Genomic DNA, 24909 nt, shown 5'->3' on the forward strand with positions numbered 1-24909 from the left:
GCTGAAGTGTAAGTACTAGGACAAAGTAGCAGAAGGTGAACGCACCATATTAAAAATAGAACTCTACTTTTCAGTTGTGTCACTTCATTCATAGCCTTGAAAATGTGACTAAGAGAGGAAACAAGCGCATTAAAATAAAATAAATTATTAAGGGGAGAGCTGTATACATCACATGAGAATTGTAGAGGAAGCAACTGAAAAGCAAAAGCAGTGAAAAGATGTAAGTAAGGACACCGTGAGAGCGACACATTCCAACATGAAGACTGTCGCAGAACACGTGAAAATGAGAACTTCTGACAGACACTGGCTTAACAGTTCATTCTCATTTTTTCCCTATTTGTTGTGCTTCGGACTGCATTGAAGACCAAAAAAGTTCAATTGACATAGCAACATATAAATTATTTCCACTAAATACTAAGTGAAGATATTTCTGCATTAATGCTCATAAAAAATCTTCAGTGCTTGTCGTTTGGACGGTTATAGAAGGTATTACTAGCTTTAAACGACGGTTATACGTTAGTTCGAATTTTGAGTTTAACACCACATTAGCGCTCGCCTTCGTAACTGTTTGGCCTGCATGCCTGGCTGCAGAGCGCAAGAATCGAGCTCAATTCCCGGTTGATCCAAGAATTTTTCCTTGATAGAAAAAGAGGAACATTCTCGGAGAGAGAGAGAGCAACTGTTTTCCTACTTGAACTGGAAGTAACGACTTCGGTTTGGAAAAGCCGACATAATGAACTACACTACTGGCCAATAAAATTGCTACACCACGAAGATGACGTGCTACAAATTTAACCGACAGGAAGAAGATGCTGTGATATGCAAATGATTAGCTTTTCAGAGCATTCACACAAGGTTGGCGCCGGTGGCGACACCCACAATGTGCTGATATGAGGAAAGTTTCCAACCGATTTCTCATACACAAACAGCAGTTGACCGGCGTTGCCTGGTGAAACGTTGTTGTGATGCCTTGTGTAAGCAGGAGAAATGCATGCCTTCACGTTTCCGACTTTGATAAAGGTCGGATTGTAGCCTATGGCGATTGCGGTTTATCGTATCGCGACATTGCTGTTCGCGTTGGTCGAGATCCAATGACTGTTACGAGAATATGGAATCGGTGGGTTCAGAAGGGTAATACGGAACGCCGTGCTGGATCCCAACGGCCTCGTATAACTACTATCCGAGATGACAGGCATCTTATCCGCATGGCTGTAGACGATCGTGTAACCACGTCTCGATCCCTGAGTCAAAAGATGGGGACGTTTGCAAGACAACAACCATCTGAACGAACAGTTCGACGACGTTTGCAGCTGCATGGGCTACCAGCTCGGAAACTATGGCTGCGGTTACCCTTGACGCTGCATCACAGACAGGAGCGCCTGCGATGGTGTACTCGACGACGAACCTGGGTGCACGAATGGCAAAACGTCATTTTTTCGGATGAATCCAGGTTCTGTTTACAGCATCATGATGGTCGCATTCGTGTTTGGCGACATCGTGGTGAACGCACATTGGAAGCGTGTATTCGTCATCGCCATACTGGTGTATCACCCGGCGTGATGGTATGGGGTGCCATTGGTTACACGTGTCTGTCACCTCTTGTTCGCATTGACGGCACTTTTAACAGTGGACGTTACATTTCAGATGTTGTACGACCCTTGGCTATACTCTTCATTCGATCCCTGCGAAACCCTACATTTCAGCAGGATAATGCACTACCGCATGTTGCAGGTCCTGTACGGGCCTTTCTGTATACAGAAAATGTACGACTGCTGCCCTGGCCAGCACATTCTCCAGATCTCTGACCAATTGAAAACGCCTGGTCAATGGTGGCCGAGCATCTGGCTCGTCACAATACTCCAGTCACTACTCTTGATGAACTGTGGTATCGTGTTGAGGCTGTACCTGTACACGTCATCCAAGCTCTGTTTGACTCAATTCCCAGGCGTATCAAGGCCGTTATTACGGCCAGAGGTGTTTGTTCTAGGTACAGATTTCTCAGGATCTACGCACCCAAATTGCGTGAAAATGTAATCACATGTCAGTTCAATATATTTGTCCAATGAATACCCGTTTATCATCTGCATTTCTTCTTGGTGTAGCAGTTTTAATGGCCAGTAGTGTAGACGTGGACTGACGTCAATGTTGTAAGTGACCTGCACGGATAAATGAAAATTTATATTGGGATTTTAAATTTGGGTAAAACACCGTCAACTCGTTCGGGTCACAGAAACTCTGACAAAAGTCTTGCCCCTCCATTAATCACATTGTCTAGTCACTGTAATTTGACTACCTTCCCGAAGCCTAAATAACCACATTTTGCAGCGCAGACCACTGCGATAGGAAAAGGGAGTCAGCGAGGTTCTCGAAAGTACCGATCGACTGGGTTGAGGAGCCATTCCGACTCTAGCGCTATGGCGAGCTGCGCTGGGTTTCTCCGTTGAGGATTGAGCCCCATCGTGGTGCTTCCACAGACTTTCGTTTGGGATTAAATTCGGGGAGTTTGGAGGCCAGGGGAGTACGGTAAACTCATCCGGTGCTCTTCACGCAGCGCACGTACTATGAGCTGTGTGACACGTTGCATTGTTCTGCTGGTAGCTGCCATCCATTCCAGGAAATACAAACTGCATGTAGAAGTGGACATGGTCCTGAAGACTGGATGCATACTTGTGTTGATCCATTGTACCTTCCTGAATGGCGAGATCACCCAGCGAATGCCACAAAACCAGTCCCCAGACCTTAATACATGCAGGGCGTTTGTGTTGATGGTCATCTGCCTCATGGAGTGTAAAACGTGATTCATCTGAAAAGGCCACCAGCCGCAGCTCAGTGGACGCCCGGTCGCGGTAATTGTGTGCAAATTCCAGTCGATGAACAGGAGTCAGCATGGGCCCACGAACCAGGCGCCTGCTGCAGAGGCCCTTGCGCAGCAAAGTTCGCTGAACGGTAGTTGAGGAGATACTGTAGACTCTTGCTTCATCTGGACAGTCGGCTGCTGAACAGCTGCACGTCTGTTCGCCCGTACACATCTCCGCAGCCGCCGTTCGCGTCTGTCTTCTGTGGCTCGTGCTGCACCATAGTTACCTCGACGCCGATTTTGTTTAGCGCCATTTTGCTGTGCACGGTATACTTTTACCACAGCGGTACGCCAAGTTGTTACAAATGTAGCCGTTTCAGAAAAGGTTCCACCACTGGCCCAAAAGCCAATGATCATGTCCTTTTGGACGTCAGATAAATCGCTCCGCTCCGGCATTACACCACAGCATTGTATCATGTGTGCCCCCTCCCCTCCCCCCCCCCTCCGACCCTCTTAATATATCCTCCACTGCTAGTGCTGCCACTTCCCGTCTGTTGCAACTTTGTTATGATATTTAATCTGTCTGAGTATGAGTTGAGTCGAGTCAAATTTAAATATATATTTTGTTAGCTAATTTACTTACAAAGCACTGTAATGATTTTGCGTATTCTGTAGACGAACCTCGGCGCAAAATAACGCTATAGAGACCAATCATGACCAAATTTGAATTGGTACCATGTACTGTTGTTTTCGAGTGATCCAATGCATAGTGAAAATAATTCAAATGAAACATTTATTTACGCCTTTTTGTCAATTCCTGTTACAAAAGGAATACGCAGAGGAACCGAGGTAAAGAGTCCACATGATGTTCGGTAATGGTAACAAAATGTTACGATACTACGAAATTGTGGTCTCACTGTACACGTTAATACACGAAGATGATGGATGTACTTTAATATGTTTGACTTACTTTGTTTTCATTTAGCAGTCCGATCTACCTTTCATATTTATTCGCTGTGGTCAGTACAGTATTTAGCGAACAGTACATCGGGCAGTTTAATTAGAGGCAAACTGGTTTTAATGGTCCCGTCCGATGCCCAGATCGATAACCAGTTATGACGCCAGTAGATGCTTTGTACTTGGATGACGTGGGATGCGTGGCGTGCTTGACCCCTGCAGCCCTGTAGTTACTTCCACGAATCTCATTGCAGCACAGCGGCTGTTGATCATTTGCAACAGTCCCACATAGGTTGCTATGCAGCTTTCGACAAGTACGTCAGTCGGCTTTTCAAACAGCTGCTCGAAAGAAAAGGAAACGCTACGCATGCAACAATAATATGCAGCCCATAAACGTTTTGACATTAATATTATGTTTTCCTCCTTTCTCTGTCCATCTCTTCCAACCCACACTCTCTGTCACTCTCTCTCTCTCTCTCTCTCTCTTTCCTCCCTCCCTTTCTCTTTGCTCAGTTCCTCCTCCCCTCGTGCATACTGTAGCTATCCTGTAATGCTGGGTCACATCCTCCACCCCAGGAAAACTGAGGAAATCGGTTGGTTCCTTTGCATGGGGTGAAGTCTAGGGGAACCTTCGGTGGCTTATGAAAGTACCGTTTGTTCATGGGCAGTTCCTGAGAAAACGCCGAAAACCATAATTTTTGGGTGCGAAAGTACCATTTGTGAGGATGGTCACCTCTATAAGTTATGTTCGTAGCAGATCGTCGAAATTTCGATCATGATATTCTCGGGAAATGTCGAAAATTTTTTGGACATTATTATCCATTACCGACATCCAGAAGTTAAAAGTTACCGGACTTATGGACTTAAGCTATGCACGTAATAATTATCCGGTATGAGGCGTTTCGTCTGGGGCAGTGGATACATGGAAAAGGTTCTAGGGTCATCGCAAGGATTCTGAGGTGACCAAACCATGTTTTTAGGCAGTACTTTTTTTCACCAATAACACTTTGACGCGCCGTTTCTGTACAATGGGTATTTCATGCCTATACAAATACTCCCAAAGTGGTATTGCAGTGACAAAAAAAGATGGTCTAAAATAGGTTTTAACATGCCGGAAAAGAACTTAAAATGACTGCAAAAAACTATGTAAAACTGGTAAGACTGCGAGTTCAGTAAAATATTTGTAATAACATTTTTATTCCTTTAGCCAGGCGTCTTCGATGACGGTCAGTGAGGGACAGTGGCAGTAAAAAAGAGATAGTTGGAGACAGAAGCAGTAGGAGCAAAAGTCAGAGCGGACAGTGGAAATAAAAAATACAGATGAGTGGCTTGTGAGGGTCTGTACCCTTCCAGACTGGCGAACTTTAACACTAGGTATAGGGGAGGACCCATTTTGGAGCGAAGTTTTAAACACGTGGGTGTAGGGGGAAAATGGGAGGAACCCTGCAGAATATTTGTGCTGCCGAAGTGCGCTTGAAACAGTGGCAGTGGGAAAGAAAGACAAAAAGAGACATTGTAAGTGAGAGAGGAGATATAGTGGTGGTGGGATATAATGTAAAGCAATGGGACAGAAAGGAGACAATGGGAGAGAGACATATATATAGATCTTGGCAGTGAGAGGGAGATGCTGTGTACAAAGGCTTAACTACAAAGAGAGACTAAGTAAAAGGATCTGGAATGTTCTGTGATAAAAGACTGCGAAATTGTTCGCATGCCAAAATTTTTTGTGAGGAACGCTGATTGAGTATTGAGGCAGGTGGTTTCCCACTCTTCTCTCAGGGACTTTGAAAGAGGAACCTTTTCGACATTTTTGTGCTCCGACGGGAGAATTTTTCGCTTGAATAATTATTACTTAAAAATTGTTACGAGATATCCTTTAATACAAGACCGTTTGGGAGTAATAGAACTCTGCCACCGTTCAGAGTGTAACTATCGGACAATGAGAATAAGTAAATGCAACATTCGAAGAAACTGTGAGTGGCTCGACGTCTTTTTCATTCTTAGTAGATCTTGTTGTTGATTATATTGTTTCGATCTTCTATATTTTGTTAGTGTATAGTTGCGTTTACGAAATGGACCATTTATTTGCGTCCATGCGTAGTACGTTAGATTACGTTGGACGCCGTACGATATGCTCGTCGTCACAAGTGCCTACTAATATCCAACCGCGTTAAACACCTTGCCGCTTTCCTTCTAGACAGATACTTATTACGAATGTGGATCCGGTTCGTTGTGAATTAATGTGACGGCTTATCCTTTGGAGCTACTACTTTTACTTTCCAACGTTAGCACTGCATCGAATAAATGCATTTCAAAGAGTATGAGGTAACGCACTTTCAGCGAGGCTTCTATCTCTTAATTATTTGCTGGGAAACGGTTAAGGATTCGGAGATTTTCACACGCTAGAGAACACGGAAAGATTCTCACACACACACACACACACACACACACACACACACACACACACACACGGAGAGAGAGAGAGAGAGAGAGAGAGAGAGAGAGAGAGAGAGAGGGAGGGAGGGAGGGAGGGAGGGAGAGGAAGAGAGAGAGACAGAGAGAGAAAGGGAGGGAGGAGCGGGGTTGTGTTGCACTGAGCATTTCAGTTCAACGGATCTCAGTATTCCTTTCCCACTGCGATGACACGGTATCATTATTTAGTTCATTGGTAACCACTCTTTCCAAATGGGCTATCAAAATGGTCCAAATGGCTCTAAGCACTAGACTTAGAACTACTTAAACCTAACTAACCTAAGGACATGACACACACCTATGCCCGAGGCATGATTTGAACCTGCGACCGTAGCAGCCGCGTGGTTCCGGACTGAAGCGCCTAGAACCGCTAATGGGCTATCGATTTATGTCAGTACGGCTGGACTTTATACCAGAACGTGACACGTTCACCTCTCTCTCTCTAGTAGAATGCAAACTTTTATATTCCGAAGATACTTTATTTCACCTCTCTTCGTATTTCACGATTACTCGACGTTCTGCAGAAGGTGACACTACTGAGAGCTGATCTTACTAAGAACATTGGGGACCAACTAGGATAGATTCCAACGCCCAAACTACACATTCACGCCGTGCTATTGTCTCCAGTAATAAACAATGTGGACCGAGCCCTTTCAGAACATACATAGATTGGTTCTCACCAGTCAGCACTGCAGTCAGCTTGTCAATTCAGTGCTTATAATTCTAAAAGATACATCTAAATACATTACGAATCATACAAACACTAGCCAAGGGGTAGTAGCGATTTCAGGTCCTTTCTGGTACGTAATCAGACTGTGAATGCATCGTGTTGGTTCCAGGCTGCGAGGGCCAGAAGCACTCAGGCCCAGGCAGAGACTTTTTTGAGGTTTAGTGCCGTTCACATATCTCATCAAACTCTTAGGACCTAGGCAGGCTAGTGCACCACTGATAGAATTGTCGGCGGCCCTGTTGATACGTCTGTATTACTGCGAGGTCGATTTTCGGTCAGCGTGAAAGAGTATTGAGAGTAGCGCACTGAAGTAGCCCGGCTGATGGCTCGAGCCGTGGGGAACACATCTATCTATTAAAGTGTACAATATGAACAGTTTTCACTGTACCGATCAGAAGCAATGCGACAAAAGTCGAAGAAGAAATAGAATTGAAACAGCATTAACATGTAAAATCAAAACACCTTCAGTCGTCTATATTTTGAATGTAATTTATATACACATAAATAACATGTATAAACAAACACATTCAAAATACAGGAGGCTGAATGCGTTTTCATTTTATATTTTATGCTGAAGAGACAAAGTCCCTCAACCAACTTCTAAAAAGATGGACAGAGACTTAAAATAACATTCATTTAGTTACTGAGGACCAGAGCAGTGACAAAATTCAGGTGTAGACGTTATTACAGACAACCAAATTAAAAACAGTGCTTGAGATGATGATGGTATCTCTTACAGGGTATTTAAGACTCATGAAAAATAAGTAAAGACGTGTCTTGAATATCATTAAAGTCCTTACAACATGGACTCACATTCTGATGAGGAGATAGAAGACCTCTGTAAAGAGTTACAGGAACTGATATTTTACTCAAGTGAAAGTAGGACAAAAGAACGATTCTTCATTGGAAAACTTTAGGTGTGATACCAGACAGTACTGAAGTATTACTACAATAGAATGACAAAACTTTAGCCTTCGCACATTTATCCAGAGAGAAGTAAAGTATTGACGTGGCAAAGGCCAACGAGAACTAAGACTTGAACGGACTATATTTCATCACAGTCATAATACACTCCTGGAAATGGAAAAAAGAACACATTGACACCGGTGTGTCAGACCCACCATACTTGCTCCGGACACTGCGAGAGGGCTGTACAAGCAATGATCACACGCACGGCACAGCGGACACACCAGGAACCGCGGTGTTGGCCGTCGAATGGCGCTAGCTGCGCAGCATTTTTGCACCGCCGCCGTCAGTGTCAGCCAGTTTGCCGTGGCATACGGAGCTCCATCGCAGTCTTTAACACTGGTAGCATGCCGCGACAGCGTGGACGTGAACCGTATGTGCAGTTGACGGACTTTGAGCGAGGGCGTATAGTGGGCATGCGGGAGGCCGGGTGGACGTACCGCCGAATTGCTCAACACGTGGGGCGTGAGGTCTCCACAGTACATCGATGTTGTCGCCAGTGGTCGGCGGAAGGTGCACGTGCCCGTCGACCTGGGACCGGACCGCAGCGACGCACGGATGCACGCCAAGACCGTAGGATCCTACGCAGTGCCGTAGGGGACCGCACCGCCACTTCCCAGCAAATTATGGACACTGTTGCTCCTGGGGTATCGGCGAGGACCATTCGCAACCGTCTCCATGAAGCTGAGCTACGGTCCCGCACACCGTTAGGCCGTCTTCCGCTCACGCCCCAACATCGTGCAGCCCGCCTCCAGTGGTGTCGCGACAGGCGTGAATGGAGGGACGAATGGAGACGTGTCGTCTTCAGCGATGAGAGTCGCTTCTGCCTTGGTGCCAATGATGGTCGTATGCGTGTTTGGCGCCGTGCAGGTGAGCGCCACAATCAGGACTGCATACGACCGAGGCACACAGGGCCAACACCCGGCATCATGGTGTGGGGAGCGATCTCCTACACTGGCCGTACACCACTGGTGATCGTCGAGGGGACACTGAATAGTGCACGGTACATCCAAACCGTCATCGAACCCATCGTTCTACCATTCCTAGACCGGCAAGGGAACTTGCTGTTCCAACAGGACAATGCACGTCCGCATGTATCCCGTGCCACCCAACGTGCTCTAGAAGGTGTAAGTCAACTACCCTGGCCAGCAAGATCTCCGGATTTGTCCCCCATTGAGCATGTTTGGGACTGGATGAAGCGTCGTCTCACGCGGTCTGCACGTCCAGCACGAACGCTGGTCCAACTGAGGCGCCAGGTGGAAATGGCATGGCAAGCCGTTCCACAGGACTACATCCAGCATCTCTACGATCGTCTCCATGGGAGAATAGCAGCCTGCATTGCTGCGAAAGGTGGATATACACTGTACTAGTGCCGACATTGTGCATGCTCTGTTGCCTGTGTCTATGTGCCTGTGGTTCTGTCAGTGTGATCATGTGATGTATCTGACCCCAGGAATGTGTCAATAAAGTTTCCCCTTCCTGGGACAATGAATTCACGGTGTTCTTATTTCAATTTCCAGGAGTGTATGATAATCCTAAACCAATTTAGTTTCGAACGATCATAGACCTCAAGATTCGGAACAAATACAGGCACTAAGGTTAAAAGAAACAAACTCATTGGGCAGGAAATTATAGAGGCGCATTATGAGAACTTATTTATGTATGAGGAGCTATAACATAAGCAACAGTTTCAGCGCTTTTGAAAATGAAGATTACACCGACGCGGACGAAAAGAGAAATTGTTTAACAAGACTACTTAGGTAAATGCCAAAATACGTTGAGGACGTGAAAAAGGCAAAGGAACGGTAAATGTCAAGGAACATAGAACTGTTAAAGGGGAAACTTGGTTTAAATCAAATAACAGGAATATCATAAAATATGCTGAACGGAATGAAAGTGTTCTAAAGTGTCTTAAAGATGACATGAAAAGGTACGAATGAGAAACGATAGTTGGGCTAGGAAATTTCATATCACCAACAATGCTAGTAGCCGTTTTCACGTCGCGAAAGCGGATGAAAAAAGAAATACGTGTTAGCAGAACATATCTGAAACGTCTTAGATCTTCTGATAGAAATGCACTTTTTGCTTATATTTTCTAAACCTCAACAAGTTACGTATGAAATGAATGGAACAAATTTTAGGATGACTAATTATAATAAGTTTGAAATAATTATCAAACAACATACCGAAAAGAAAATGACACCGACTAAGTACGAAGTCATAGGACTACTTGTGATTCGGTATTTAGCGCACCTGAAGAAGACTGAATCAATAGCAAAAGAGTTGAACAGAAGAGTGAAAACGGTCTGGAGTTGTTTTGGTGGACGCGTTTGAAACGAAAAACGTATAATCAGTATACAACCTATCACAAATTTTGAGCAGCGGCAGGGAGAAATTCACTTTTAATGCGAAAACCTTTCAAATACTGAGGGTTGCTCACGCAGCAATGGAGCAGTTCTAATTGAAGATTGTTAGAAGAAACACGAAAACAAAACCAATCGGGATGCAGATTGTATTTGAATGTGTAATTATGTCTGTAATAAATGTGAGTAAGAGTTCACCCTAGCATATAGTCATTCTGGATTCCAAGAGGTAAGAAAAGACAGATGACCTAGTATTAGGTAGGTTGATGGCTTTCGAAAATCTACCCAAGTAACTCAGCTGCGATACTATAAGATTATAATGAATGGATACGTCTAAAGGTGGACGTTAGATGATCGATGGTTGTTGTTGTTGATTATGATGATAATGATGATTATGATATACGTTTTGCGGCAAAGAAAAAATTTCTTACAGAATCCTTTTTACAGAATTTTTACTCACCCACCTCCGCAGCTACTGGCAGTAAAGAACGCCTTTTGGTGGCGCTAGCTTCGAAGATAGCCGGTTAAACCTTGCCGTGGAAAAAATTTCCTATAATAGTATTTGGCGTGCAAGAAGACTAGAGATGACAGTATAAAATTCTTAAGCTACACAGTTTGCGCTAATATCCTCGTTTAAATTCCAAACCTCCCCGCAGTGTCTCATGTGAGTAAATCGTATTGAGAACTGCTAGAAGAGACAGGAAAACAAAACAAATCAGGGTACGTCAGTCAGATAGATATGTTAAGCTCGACTGTTCCCTTGGTACTTTCGAGAGAATTGTTGAGTCGTCCACTGTGTGCGCCACCAGTTTAGGGGACCTCTGATTTCCACATATACTGACATCTCAAATTTACGTCTGAGAAATCTTATAAAACCTAATAAAGAGCTGCAGCTATGCTGACCTTTCGAAAAGGAATCAATTTGCAGCAAAAAACCTGACTGTTTGTCGCTGACAGACCAGCTTTCCACGTTCCCTTTGTAATGTGCACTCCAAAGTGATACAAAGACTGCACTGGTGTTATTATTCAGCGTTGAATGATTAAGGATATGTGTGAACACTGACACACTGGCAGAACACTTAGAAAATGCAGTCAGTCAACAAAAGAGATAGCTTAAATATGACTTGTGCATCCCTTCGAGAATACTGCTGAAGTCCGTGGCAGGCATAACCAGATGCGAGTAACAGAGGATATTGAACGTTTGCTGAAAGACGCCATTTATCCTGCGAAAGCTTTCTTGCATTGTTTCAGGAACCAACATTAAGTGACGCATATACAACAAGAACAGCCAAGAACTCCGTTCATGTGCTATGCTCGTGCACACATGGCATTCTCTCTCGCCCGAGGTTACGCTTCCCCCTCTACCACGCCACAATGTCTGAGCTGGAAGAGGGAAAGTTGGGAGAGGGAAGAATGAAAATCTGCGATAACGCAGCATGCTGCTTCGTTTCATATTTCATATTTTCCAGCAATATAGATCACAAATAAAGAATTTTTTACCGTTATTTAATTATTTTTAGCGTCCTGAAGACATCATAAAATTTATATCTGGCACAAACTGTTGCCATACGCACAAATGCAGATTTTCGTCACTCGCTCTGCCATGTAACCGTGACTTTTTCAGTTTCATAATCGAAAAAACCTTTCATGCATATATGTTGATCTAAGCATTGATATCATGTTTTTTATCTCTTTATGGAGACTGGAAACTCTTCCCGAAGAAAACAAAGTAACATAATTTGTCTTTTAAACTGGAAATACATTACAGATCGACCGTTCCATGGGCAGATGCACAGGGGCGCTTTCAGATGAAACAAACCTAAGACTGGCAGTGTCATCAGTCGTCTACAAAGCTATTCCTGAAATTATTTCAACGCAGCAATGGACTGTTCAAAATTCGCGTTTTCTTAGACACCAGTGAGCTGAGAGAAATGGACAGTTTTTCTTGTCAGAAGTTGTTCCTTCCACAATGTGATTTCCTTTTTAAGTTTTATTTCACCTTGCAATCTTTTACGTTGGTTGATTGGTTGATTGATTTAGGGGAGGGGACCAAACAGCGAGGTCATCGGTCCCATCCCTAATACGGGAAGGAAGTCGGCCGTGCCCTTTCAAAGGAATCATCCCGGCATTTGTCTGAAGCGATTTAGGGAAATCACAGAAAACCGAAATCAGAATGGCCCGACGCTGGTTTGAACCCCTGTCCTCCAGAATGTGAGTCCAGTGTGCTAACCACTGCGCCACTTCACTCGGTGCAATCTCTTGCTGACGGCCGTCAGCAGTTGGCTCTATTTAAACTGCAAGGTCTGCAGTCCCTTTCGGACTTTCCAGTTTTCCTTCTTGCTTTCCCTTTTTCCTTCATAAATTTCAACAATAGCGGGCTTAAATGGAAAACTCGTTCCAGGCATTTGTTTTTTCTTTTTTTTTGTGGCGGCGTTCGTAGCGACAACACTTCGCTGTAGAAACGGCCTACGAAGTCACCGCCACACTTTTAATAGCGGGCCGACCGGTCCGCTGGAACAGTGAACAGAAAGATGAAAACCCAAACACTCGGATTAAATGAAAGTCGGTACTTATCTTTATTAACGACGATACAGAACACAGTGGTGAACATGGTCTACAGAAATCTGTCTAGTTCGAGTCGGAGCGGCTTGGTCAGCGTCGGCTGACGACAAACAACAACTCTGCTGCGATGAACACACAACTGACTAGCAGGTACACAATTCGGTGGCGAGTATACAACTGAGCTGCGAATCCAGAACTGTCCTAGCGCTCGCGACTCCAGCGCTTAAGAAGCCAGAGGCCAGCGGTGGCGCGCGCAGACTTGCGGCGATTTCCTGTATCGCTGGCGCTGCTTATGCGGACGGCGTCCGGACTTTGATGCTGCCAACCTTTTTGGCAGCGGGCTCGGTTGGCATTACTGGCTAGGATATAACAGTTTTGAAGTAACCAACGTACTTTGCAGTAATATAACACCTCCGTACTCTTCGTCCAATACCATAAAAAACTGAGGCAACTGACGATTTAATGATTCGTACGAATTCAGAAAATTTACTATCCGCGCTACCAGTTCCATCATGTGTTCCATGCCTGCACATTCAACACATTGTACAAAACAGTGAATCCCGTACAAATCATCTATCGATTGTTATAACTTTTAGCTCATTCATAGCCAACTAAATCTCTCAATTATTTCTGCATGTAGTTGTAATGCCGTTTCGTAGCAGATCTGAGGTACTCGTCGAGTATGCGATTGTATAATAAGTATTGAGAGTTTTCATCCTCTTCCCTTGTGCTTCCATTAATTTTCAATTCTTGGATGCAAACAGGGGTCCTTTGAACACTGTTGGCTTCCATTTTTATGAACAATTTATCTTAAAAATAGGTCATTTTAGTATACAGTATGTTATGTGTAATGCTTGGATATACAATTGACTTAGTTTGGGAAGAAGTCTTTTGGTGCAAGTGAAATTAATAATTTTCTTTTCTAATTTTGTAATCCTACATGTTTAATGCATGGCAGACATCTTTTAGACGCCTTACCGAAAAATCCAGCTTCCAAATCATTTGATTACCTTCTGTCTAATTGGCGCATTGTACGGCTACGATACCTGACAACAATTAATAGTTCGGCACAAGTACAATAATTCTTGAAAAGTCAGAAGTACTGCAAAAGTTACAACTGAGTATTCTTTTAGAATATAAGTGTATTTCTTTACGCCATTATTGTTTCACATCGGCGTATGTTTAGCTTCATGAACAGAAAAATTATACAATGTACTTTTATTCTTTACTTGCTGCATGGGTTCCGTATTATTAGAAGCAAAAGAATACTGATGGTTCACAGGACAATGAAACTATGTCTTTTAGTCTTCCAAGTGAAGACAGACTACAGAACTGTTGACGCCTTCATTGGACGTGATAGGACTCAGTGGAGTGAAACATCGCCATCGTGTAGCAGAATTCGATTACAGAATATCATGAAAATTCTACCTGAATCAGCCACAGGTAGTGTAACTGTCGTTCTAATAATGCGTGGGAGAATATTATTGAGCAGAAAACGTAAGAAGAGATTGTGCATTTTATTGATTTAGAAGGTATCGCATTGCTATTATCTAGGAAAAAAGTAGCAAAATATGAGGAATGCATTTTTGGACCCTGATCAGTCAAAACAAATCATTGTTGCTTCTACAACGGTAAATACACTAACACAGACTTTGGGAGGTACCTCAAAAAATATTACAATCCATTTTTTTTTTTCACAAGGGCTCCATTATTTGAAGAACGGCTAGAGGAAAAGATTACGGCATTTGGAACTTTGAAACAAAACAACAAGGAAATTCCACCAGAATTGAAAGCAGAAAAATTTAATTTTTACTATATGGTTACGTGTTAAAAAAAAAAAAGAAGAAGAAGACGGAAGTGTTATACTGCCCCACAGTGCTACTATAGACGAAAGATGAGAAAAGAAGACAGAAATGTTTTATTCAGCAATAAAACTAAATCAGTAATTGATTCTCTTTAGCAGAACGGAAGCACATACAAACGCAAGAGAGAATCGAGAACATTTTTTTGATCTAAGGACACATGTAACGGATGCAGCGCCTGTAAATACTGTGTTTTTGTTTTCAACTACAACATCCCAATGTCTGATAAACCAGATCTGATAAACAAGGAAATTTTCTTCAAAGAGTAAGGACAAAAAATGCAAAAAATGATACATCTTGAGCTGGAGACGAGAGTCAACAAGTCACGCCTCCAAAATAATGTTCAAAATGGCTCTGAGCGCTATGCGACTTAACTTCTGAGGTCATCAGTCGCCTAGAACTTAGAACTAATTAAACCTAACTAACCTAAGGACATCACACACATCCATGCCCGAGGCAGGATTCGAACCTGCGACCGTAGCGTCCAAAATAATGTTCTCCTAGCCATAGCTCGTTGTGGAGTTACAGGCCAACAGGAAAGATGGCGCCAACTGCAAGATCAGCAAAACGAAGACATTTCGTGTGCCGACGTAGATTCCAACGAAACAGTGTTCAGCATGCAGCAAATGCACAAAGATATTTGCAAAAACATGACCTTTTTTTTTTTTTTTTTTTTTTTTTTTTTTTTTTTTTTTTTTTTTTTTTTTTTTGTAGAGGTAGTATTTTCCAACAGCAGAACTTCTGATGTAAGTCCACTAAAATTGAAAGTTCATCGTTTAATCTCAGAAAAGTTATAACTTAATTTAGGATATTGTATTTCACATACTAAAATGAAGGATAGGTCATAATAAATACTCCTTATGCTTTCCGTACCCCCAAGCCCATTTGATAACATTGTTTTAATAGTTAGCCTTTAGTATTAGTACTGTGGTAGATGTCTTACGGACCCTGCTCATACATTTTTGCGAGTCAAGTCCCTTATGCACCCGAGGGGTAAAGGATTCAGACAGTAGATCGTTTGACTGCCTTCTTTTGCGGAAACAGTCACTGGACTTGTATACTGCGCTTTCTTTATGCTACGAACAAAGAGCGAACGACAAAGATGCTTACAGCACGATTCCACCGAACTGAGGAAACTCGAGCTAATCAAAATAAGCCGTACGAAATGCTGGAAGAATGTGTCGTATCGCGCTGCTAAATGAAATGTCACGCTGTACAGAGAAGGACCAGCAAACCCGAGAAGTACCGAGTGGTGTTGAGACAAACCGAAACTAGGACCCCACACAGGCAGCACATTGTACGTTGCGACCGATCACGGTACAGATATTCTCCAGTCGGCTAGTGTAACACCGCAAGAAACCCGAAAACCCAAATAAGAATGTCATGATAATTTAAAGTAGGGAACAGTGTTATCCTGACAGGTACGACATCTTTCACAATACTATAACACCTTAAAGTTTTGATGAACACGAATTTCAACAATTACTGAGTATGTCATGATGTAAAGCTAGAAAGAAAGAAAGGTTATTTTTAATTAGCTATCAAACATCCTAGTAATAACTGCAAATCAGTACGACGAAAGTTAAGTCCAAAGTAATATGTCGGCCAGAGTTAACATTTAGTGTAAAAGAGAGTTGTAAATGCGGCGAAAAGGAAATTCAATGCGTCTACAATTCTCGATCATGGAAAAGTTAGTCGCTTGCTATCTTGCTTGCTATCAAGTCGAGAGAGAGCACCGTTTGTCATCGTACTACAAATGGAATGCTACGAGATTGTTTCTACTTAAAAAAAAAAAAAAAAAAAAGTTATACTGTGTGACAGAGATGCGCGGACTTTGTTCTCAGTTATTCTGACTTGAGAACTTGAACTAAAGTGATATTCTGAGAGTGTACGACGAGTTAATGAACTTTAATTATTGGAGATATTATTGTTGGACTCAACCTTCATCAAAGTGAACAGTTACAACGAAGACTGCAATACCTGATTAGCCTGGAGTAGGAAACAATAATTCGACCACACGAAAATAATACAAATACGCCGATTGTAAAAATTGTCGTAATTGTCACGAGCACCGAACTGAAAAGAATGTAATCGATCTGATCCATCGGTGTGCATGTGGAGTGATGATTATAAACCAACTACTAAGAAGGAACAATAAAATTGTTCGTCAGTAATGGAAATCTCACGTGTTGGCTCCATCATTAATTGAACTGTGTGATAGTTGATGATTATAATTAATTAACTGTGAACATTTTAATTGAAGCCGGCCGAAGTGGCCGTGCGGTTAAAGGCGCTGCAGCCTGGAACCGCAAGACCGCTACGGTCGCAGGTTCGAATCCTGCCTCGGGCATGGATGTTTGTGATGTCCTTAGGTTAGTTAGGTTTAACTAGTTCTAAGTTCTAGGGGACTAATGACCTCAGCAGTTGAGTCCCATAGTGCTCAGAGCCATTTTTTTTTAGTTGAAAGAGTGACTTCATGAACATTGAGCGTTGAAAGGAGTGTTTTGCCGAAATAATATCACGACTCACGAAAGAAAGGAAGTATTATAGATTATCTTTGGATTTTCATCGTGTCGTAGTGAACAATTCTGCCTAGCAACGTAACAACAACTACTGATACTGAACCGCAAATGAATTTTTCGTCGCTTCAGTGGTGTGAAACGACGCCGGTGATGAATGATTCACTCAATACTGCAATAACTGACTAACCGGGCATAGCAAATCATCATAAAGCCATAACAAACAATTACAATCAGCAGTTCGCATCGCTGAGAAGACTGTGCGAACTCGCAAACGGACTTTCATAAATTACGCGAGAAACAATTTTCTTTAGAGATTTTAAGATGCTGTTCCACGTTATCCGACGGGGACAACCATCACTACACGTCGCGTCTCCATTCCACCGACCGAGCTGTAGCAGTAGTGGCCCAAAATCAACAGCGACAACAAAAGGGGAGAGGGGAAATCACACTAGGTATCGCTCCCGTAGAAATAACGAAGACAATATTAGGCTAGCTACTGCATGCATGGAGCCATTTAAACAGCCATTTTTCCCGCGGTCCATAAGCGATTTGGAATGGGAAGAACACCTAAAGTGTGGTGCCGTGCTGCGTACCGTCTATGTAGTATCACGCTGAGTACCGTCTGCCTTGTACTTTAGTGGTTTCCGGACGCAACACACACACACACACACGCGCATGCATGCACAAACACACCAAAACATTCCTGCTGTCTGGCACAGCCACCCTTGCGACCCGCGCTAGCGAGGACGCGGAGATGTAGGTCAGTCTCGCACCGGCCAAGAGCCACGGAAGACCTTACTGGCGCAGAACGGACGCCTGGGAGCAGGCAGGCCACGTTGACGCGACGACCACGGCGACAACGCATAGGGACGAATCCTCGGAGGTGTGCGCGTCCCGTCCTTTTTTTGTTGCCACACGACTGTTTCGTTTGTCGTATTAGCGTTTTCACGGCCGATGACGCAGGTCGCGAGTCGACCAATAGGAGGCCGTCGAGCCGCCGCGGCCTGCACTGGAGGGGAAAAACCCGCGCTAGGTTAAAACAGTTGGCGCGGCTAGGTCTAGTCTTCATTTATGCAAAACCTCGCATCGCCGAGGCTGGCATTGTCGCGGAGAGCAACGTATTCGGTCGTGCGAGTGTGTTTCTGTTCATTCCTCCTCTCGTAGTCGAGAAGAGTGGGTGTGGTGACGTAACAGGTGCTCACGCTCCGCCAGTTTTTCCCAGCGCGACCGACTCGACGCATCTTCTCGCAGAAGCTTGTGTCAGCGTAGCAGGTGAGTACTGCTGGCATATTCGTGTGCTACGACTTCCTTGCCGTGGACAGCGAGCGCGCGTGAACGCGGAAGTTGTTGCCGGCAGATGTTGCAAAGGGTGCGCTACTTCGCCTCACAATTCTACAAAGTGTGTTCATCGTAAGCCATAAATTGTGACAAAGCGAGGGAAAACGTGAAAACTTTACGAAACAACTTGATCGCCGCTGTAACGTTAAGTGAAGACAAGATTATTAGATGTGTAAATGATGTGTGTGCAACAGTATAATGTCACTAACTGCTCTTTAGTGGACTGGACGATCTTACACAAGACGTACGTAACAGCGACTGTCATGACGCCGACAGATTAACCTTTTGTAGTATTCTTGGGTGAAACACATTGTTGTCTACTGAAACAGTGCCAGTATTCTGACAGTGATGTGTAATGCACTTAAACATCGTGTCCACTGAAGAATCTCACATCTCAATACAAAGTGATAGTGAAAACATATGCAAAGTGATAGTGCAAACATAGGAAACACTATGGACCAAACAATAATTTCGGATCTGTTGTATACATGACGGTGCGGAAACATCTTGAGACCACTCATAAAACAGGCCATTCTGAAGAGAAAATATTAAATGTCCGTATTACTTATGCTCAGTGACTTTCGAGCTATTTGAAAATGTCATAAACAGCGACGATGAAGGTCGTGCTAAACCTGTTTACCACCGTGGTCCAAATCGTAAATGAAGATACTTGGCAAATCAAGTTTGTTGCCAGTTCCGTTCCTAAGCTGTGCACGTAACTTTGAACACCAGTTTCAATGCATATAGCGGTCTGGTGATGCTGTATCGCTACTCGTTATTGGTACCAACATACGTCTTTGAAGTCCGAACAAGCAGTTAAAGTTTATGAAAGAATGTACTCATTTGGTTCCACGTTTTTGCCTTGATACATCGATTATAAAAGGAAGGACAGTTGGTGTTTAACGTGCCGTCGACAACGAGGTCATTAGAGATGGGTTTCAATTTGAACATGAAACTATAACGAAACGCAGAATAAATAATCTATCGAGGAACATCAAACTACCAACATGGTAAATACTATGCGTTTCATGGAACTGTATCTCGGTAATCATTCAGAATGAATGTACATTTATATGATGTTTTGCCTCCAGAATTTGCCAAATGTCCTCTCTTAATGTGTACGCTTTTTCTTCTATAACACTCCTTGTACTCTAAAATGAACGTAAGGATTCGAATAAGGTAACATATTGTCCAAATGAAAGAGAAGTGTTCATTTCCTTTCAAATACTTGTCATGATTACTAAAGCTGAGGAAAGCCCTCGTATGTCGAGAGCCAATTGATTTCACAGTTCTGATTAGTTTCACTTCTACTTCTTTCCTGTCTAAATATCTCCAGCACTGTCGTCTTAAATTTGGGAATAGAAGTTACACAAGAGGCACATATTTCATAGTGTAGGCAGGGTGGGTATAGTGGCATTCTGACAAGTCATTAATAAGGAAAAACCTCACTAAACACGAGAAATATTTCTTTCTTTTACTCCTTCTAGTTGTGTACTGGATAGTAGCGGACTTGTTAAGTTTTATTATTGCAGATATCTATTTTATTTAACTTTTATAAATGCCAAAGTATGTGTTCCACTTCTTTAATAATGATGAACGTCTTCTGACAAGTTTGGAATAAATCCATCCAAAAAAATTTAATGAAGTTCTTCCTGTAAATTCTTGGCATTTTTTCATTATCTCGTACTCTACCTTCACAATATGACTAAGTATAGTAGGTTAGTAGATCTCACCTTCATGGTCTCTTCAGTCCAGTCGTTCACGTTACATTTCTCAAGTTTTATTTACTGCATTATCATCTTTTCCTTATTTTGAAATTTGCTCTGATTATATCTTCAGTACGTTTTATAAAATATGATGAGTTTATTTTCAGTAGATCAGTTTCCATAATAAGCTACCACGAAAATCTAAACATGACCACAGCTTTCTTAGATTCATAGATTGTGAAGCTTTGTGTCTATACTGTTTCGCGATATTCGCACAGTGTTCATGTAAAGACTCCTTTATTTGCTTGTATCTGTTTTACACATTGATACTAAATAGAAATCCATTGGAACCCCATTCGCTATTGGATTCCTCCAGATTTTGTCTGATATTTCTTCCCCTGAGGTATAGAGTAATCTGAAAATCTAAAAAGCAATCAATCTGCCACTTATATGTCTGCATGCACAGTGTACAGGAAGCAGTGACGAATAGTTGTGGACCAGGTTGTTCAAATCGGGTCGATTTAGCAACTGGCTCAAATCGAGTCCCACACGAAACAAATACGTAAATCTGTCGAAATAAATGTTACTTCCTGAGTTAATTCGAAGAATCTGACCCCCAACTATTCATCACTGCTTTCTATACACCCTGCATTCAGATGTAGAAGTAGCAGTTTAGCTGCATGTGAACCTTGACTACTATGTAATGGCGATCCTGCACATTTCACCGTCCTCGGTCTAGCGCACATTGATACACCTTACACTCATTGGTAGATACTTACATGTGGACCAGTTCGTTGACCCACTACTCACTTGAGTTAATCTCATTTTTTTCCTCGTGGCCTATGCCACGTCTGATATTTACGCACCATCTACAAAGAGGTGGCAGTTCTCGTGGGAGTTAATGAGGCAATACCCGTCACACCACGCGTGTTGGGACGTTGTCCGAACAGAATGTATTCCGGCGGAGTGGGGATATTTTGAATTCTTTTGCGAACCATTCGTAAAAAGCAACAAATGACAAAGATATTGACAGTATATTTAAACTGACATATAGTTCCATAAAATAAAAGCAAAGCGTTACCGGATTCGTGTTGACACTCACCTTTATTTTTCTATTTACATGCAAAATTAGTTGCCCTTTTTCAGTACACGTCAGGCTAAGTCAAATGCACGCAGCAGGTGATCTCCATTACGACTGCTTCCAACGTGGTTAATTGCAAAATGTCGAAGTTGATAGATTTTAGCGTGCAATTAAAACATGAGTTTATTATTTTACTAGTTGAGCGCGATAAAAGAATAAAATAAAGAACAATTACTCATACAATTAGTTATTCTCGATAAAACTTTTTTCTTCAAGAATCAGTTAACAATATGGTAGCGTTTTTATTAATAAGCTCGATTATAATTACCACACATAACCTTAAAGTAGGTAATGACCTGTCTCCTAATTACTGATGAAGAGAAATGAAGGAAAATTAGAGTTTATTGTGCCGTAGCAGCTGAGGTCGTTAGAGACGGAACTAAGGCTCGAACAGGACAGAGGGAAGGAAATCGACCTTGTCGTTATCGGAGGAACTATGCAGATATTCGTAGCAAGTGACTTACGAAAATCTAATTACGGACTGTCGGCCGGAGTTTTCATCGAATTCCTCAGAAAAGTAAGTCCTAGTGCTTCATTTAGTTCAGAATCAGTGGTACAGAGGGAGCACAGGGATTCTTGCTTTCCTGCTATCGAACGCACAAGGTAAGTCTACAGACAACAAGCTTCATTGCGATTGGATCAGTGATTTTCTAAACATCTCATTTCCTGTTTTTTACTCCATCGGAACCGTAAAAGTCAGCGTGTTAGACGTAAACAAAAATATGTTAAGAAACGCAGGTTGGATAGCCGAGTCCGGTCTCGTGTCATGGGCAACTAGGAATTTCCTTGTACCGTTTACGTGAGATATTCGCAGTCGCAGCAATGTTCAGTCACGAAATCGCTGCTCTAATCGTCAGCGAAGCTTGTTCACATTTCTGCTGACAGTTTATCTAAGTAGGAATGTGGGAATGTTCTTATTCTGAAGGAACCAGTCATTGCAGCCGAAAGATTAAGTCACAAAATTATTACTCACGTGACCTCCACGGTGCGGTGGTCAGGTGAATAGCTCGCGCCTCTCTCTGATCTACAGACTGCTTCGCTGGCCAAGCGGCTATCGAAGTTTCGAGCCCAGGTTTGCATACTTGAGTTGGTCTTACGTACATCGATATTTCATGTGTCCTATGTGTAAATTAGAAAGGGAGAAGAAAGAAGATTAGTACTTAATGTTCATGTCTACTTTTCATTCTCGACATGGACTTCGTGCGAGATATAAAAAACAAGTTACATATAAGATAATCTGTTATCATAAGCAAACCAAAGTGTGAAGAGGATACTGAAAAGATGGCAGAGATTTTAACGAAGACGTACTTGCTGTATATGCACATCCAATACTAACTGAGGGTCTTTTTGCGGTTGAGTAGTTTGCGTGCCACACGATACCGATAGCCGTAATGTGTGTGTGTGTGTGTGTGTGTGTGTGTGTGTGTGTGTGTGTGTGTGTGTGTGCGTGTGTGTGTGCGTGCGCGCAGGTGTTTGTTTGTTTGCTTCGTCCTCAGGGTATACAGGCACCATAAATCGATCAACATTTTCACATGTGGGACTCTCCATTTATTTAAAACAAGATGTTTTGTTTCACATCGCTGCACAATTTCGATAGCTCAGACACTCAGGAGCAGACCAATATGAGTACCTAATACATGTAACAGTAAGATGGGCCCAGTAGCAGTATATAGACAAAGTCTCTTTTATATATTTTATGTAACTGTAATACAACGAAATACTTTTAATGGCCTTGTGAATATTAATTATACTGCAAAGCAATACACGAAACAAGACACTTCACGAGATTCAGTTTCCACACATCTGCTAAAATTGAGATTTCTAATTAAAATAAATGGAATGAGTTAAATAAAATAGACAAAGGTTTCATCATAAAACGTGATTTGGAGTCTACGTTTCGTCCCTAAGTTTATCCAACGATTTGTATTTGCCAGGTAAGGTTATCTTCATCTGTGGTAACTCCTTGCGTAAGAAAACAAGCAAGTGGAAATTTTGTACGGCATCTTTTACATATTTTATGTAACTGTAATACAACGAAATACTTTTAATGGCCTTGTGAATATTAATTATATTGCCAAGTAATACACGAAACAAGACACTTCAGGAGACTCAGTTTCCACACATCTGCTAAAATTGAGATTTCTAATTAAAATAAATGGCATGAGTTAAATAAAATCGACAAAGGTTTCATCATAAAACGTGATTTGGAGTCTACGTTTCGTCCCTAAGTTTATCCAACGATTTGTATTTGCCAGGTAAGGTTATCTTCATCTGTGGTAACTCCTTGCGTAAGAAAATAAGCAAGTGGAAATTTTGTACGGATTCCGAGAAAATCTGTACCCCACAATAAATACAGTTTTCAGAAAGTCCGTCTCCAAAACATTCCAAGTAAAATTTTGCGGCTTTTAAATCAATATTTTAATTCATCAAAAAGCGCGTTTAAATGTCTTAGTTAGCCTGACTGTTTTTGCCGCATTATACTACCATATCTTTTTCTAAATTTGCAGTGATATTTCTTTTGTTCAGTTTTCTTTTCAAGGCGTTCCGTAACTGTCCCAAAGATTACACGTTTTCTAATAACGTCTTCTGTTGTATTCATTAATACTGAATTGTTTCCTCTAAGCAGTATAGCTTCACTTTTATTGAACCGATTATCATAAATAGTCATTTTATGAGTGTTTCTTAACCATTCCATAAATACTTGCAATTACATAGCTCCAGAGTGCAGGTTTCATAAGTTCGTCTTCGAGTTTTTCTGTTCCGGGCAGTTGCACCACTGATGTGTGATTTTGGAATTCCAGCTCGCAGTGCAGTTCCCTTCTGAAGAATCCTTCGTATTGTTACGGTGGTGACACGGCTCGCAAATGCGACATACAGCTCTGCAGTGGGATCTGCAGCTGTCGCCACAAACCTCTTCAGAGACCGCCTGTCACGATCATTCAACGCACTCTTGCGTCCACGTGGTGACACGGGTGATGGTGATGGTTTTTGCTTTCGCCATATCCGATACGGTGGTTCTAGAAACACCAAAAACTTCTGCTTGTTTCCGGAAGCACCCACCATACGAACACCAACAATTCGCCCACGCTCTAATTCACTTAGCACGCACATAATGCGCTCACAGCTACACAAAAAGCTGTTCTGACCACGACTGACTCTCGCAACGTGTGTCGTACACTGTACAGGTGCCGTTCGTGGTCAAATACAACAGCGCAGCCTGCAGGTATAACTACCATCTGCACTTATGTTCACGCATTTCCTGCAGTTTTTCTGTATTCTCGTCCATCCCCTGTTCTGCTGGACGGTCAAAATGAAACTGCCCCCCTGAAAGTGCTTTCCCGAGATCCTGGTCTAAACATCAAAGACGTCATTAGAAAACTGATCAAAACGAATCTGTACACCACAAAGTATTTCCCAGTGGAAAGATAGCCTGCTCAACAGTCCAGTCCAATTCACAAAGCCGCCTAGCGTGCAAGTAGGAACTGCTTGGTCG

The 24909-nt window shown here is 42.5% G+C and overlaps 1 protein-coding gene and 1 long non-coding RNA gene across 2 annotated transcripts in view; one reads left to right on the plus strand and one right to left on the minus strand.

Annotated features, from left to right (window-relative positions):
• The window catches only part of LOC126203799 (uncharacterized), a 332644-nt gene that overhangs the window by 136650 nt on the left and 171085 nt on the right, over positions 1-24909 (minus strand). The gene's annotated exons all lie outside the window — the stretch shown is intronic.
• LOC126203797 (scavenger receptor class B member 1) overlaps positions 18288-24909 on the plus strand; it is a 435744-nt gene continuing 429122 nt past the window's right edge. The window contains exon 1 of the mRNA XM_049938166.1: positions 18288-18503. The gene's annotated coding sequence lies outside the window, so the exon portion shown is untranslated. The remainder of the gene's footprint in view (positions 18504-24909) is intronic.

The sequence above is a fragment of the Schistocerca nitens genome, chromosome 9 (assembly GCF_023898315.1).
Source record: "Schistocerca nitens isolate TAMUIC-IGC-003100 chromosome 9, iqSchNite1.1, whole genome shotgun sequence".
Classification (NCBI taxonomy): Eukaryota; Metazoa; Arthropoda; class Insecta; order Orthoptera; family Acrididae; genus Schistocerca; species Schistocerca nitens.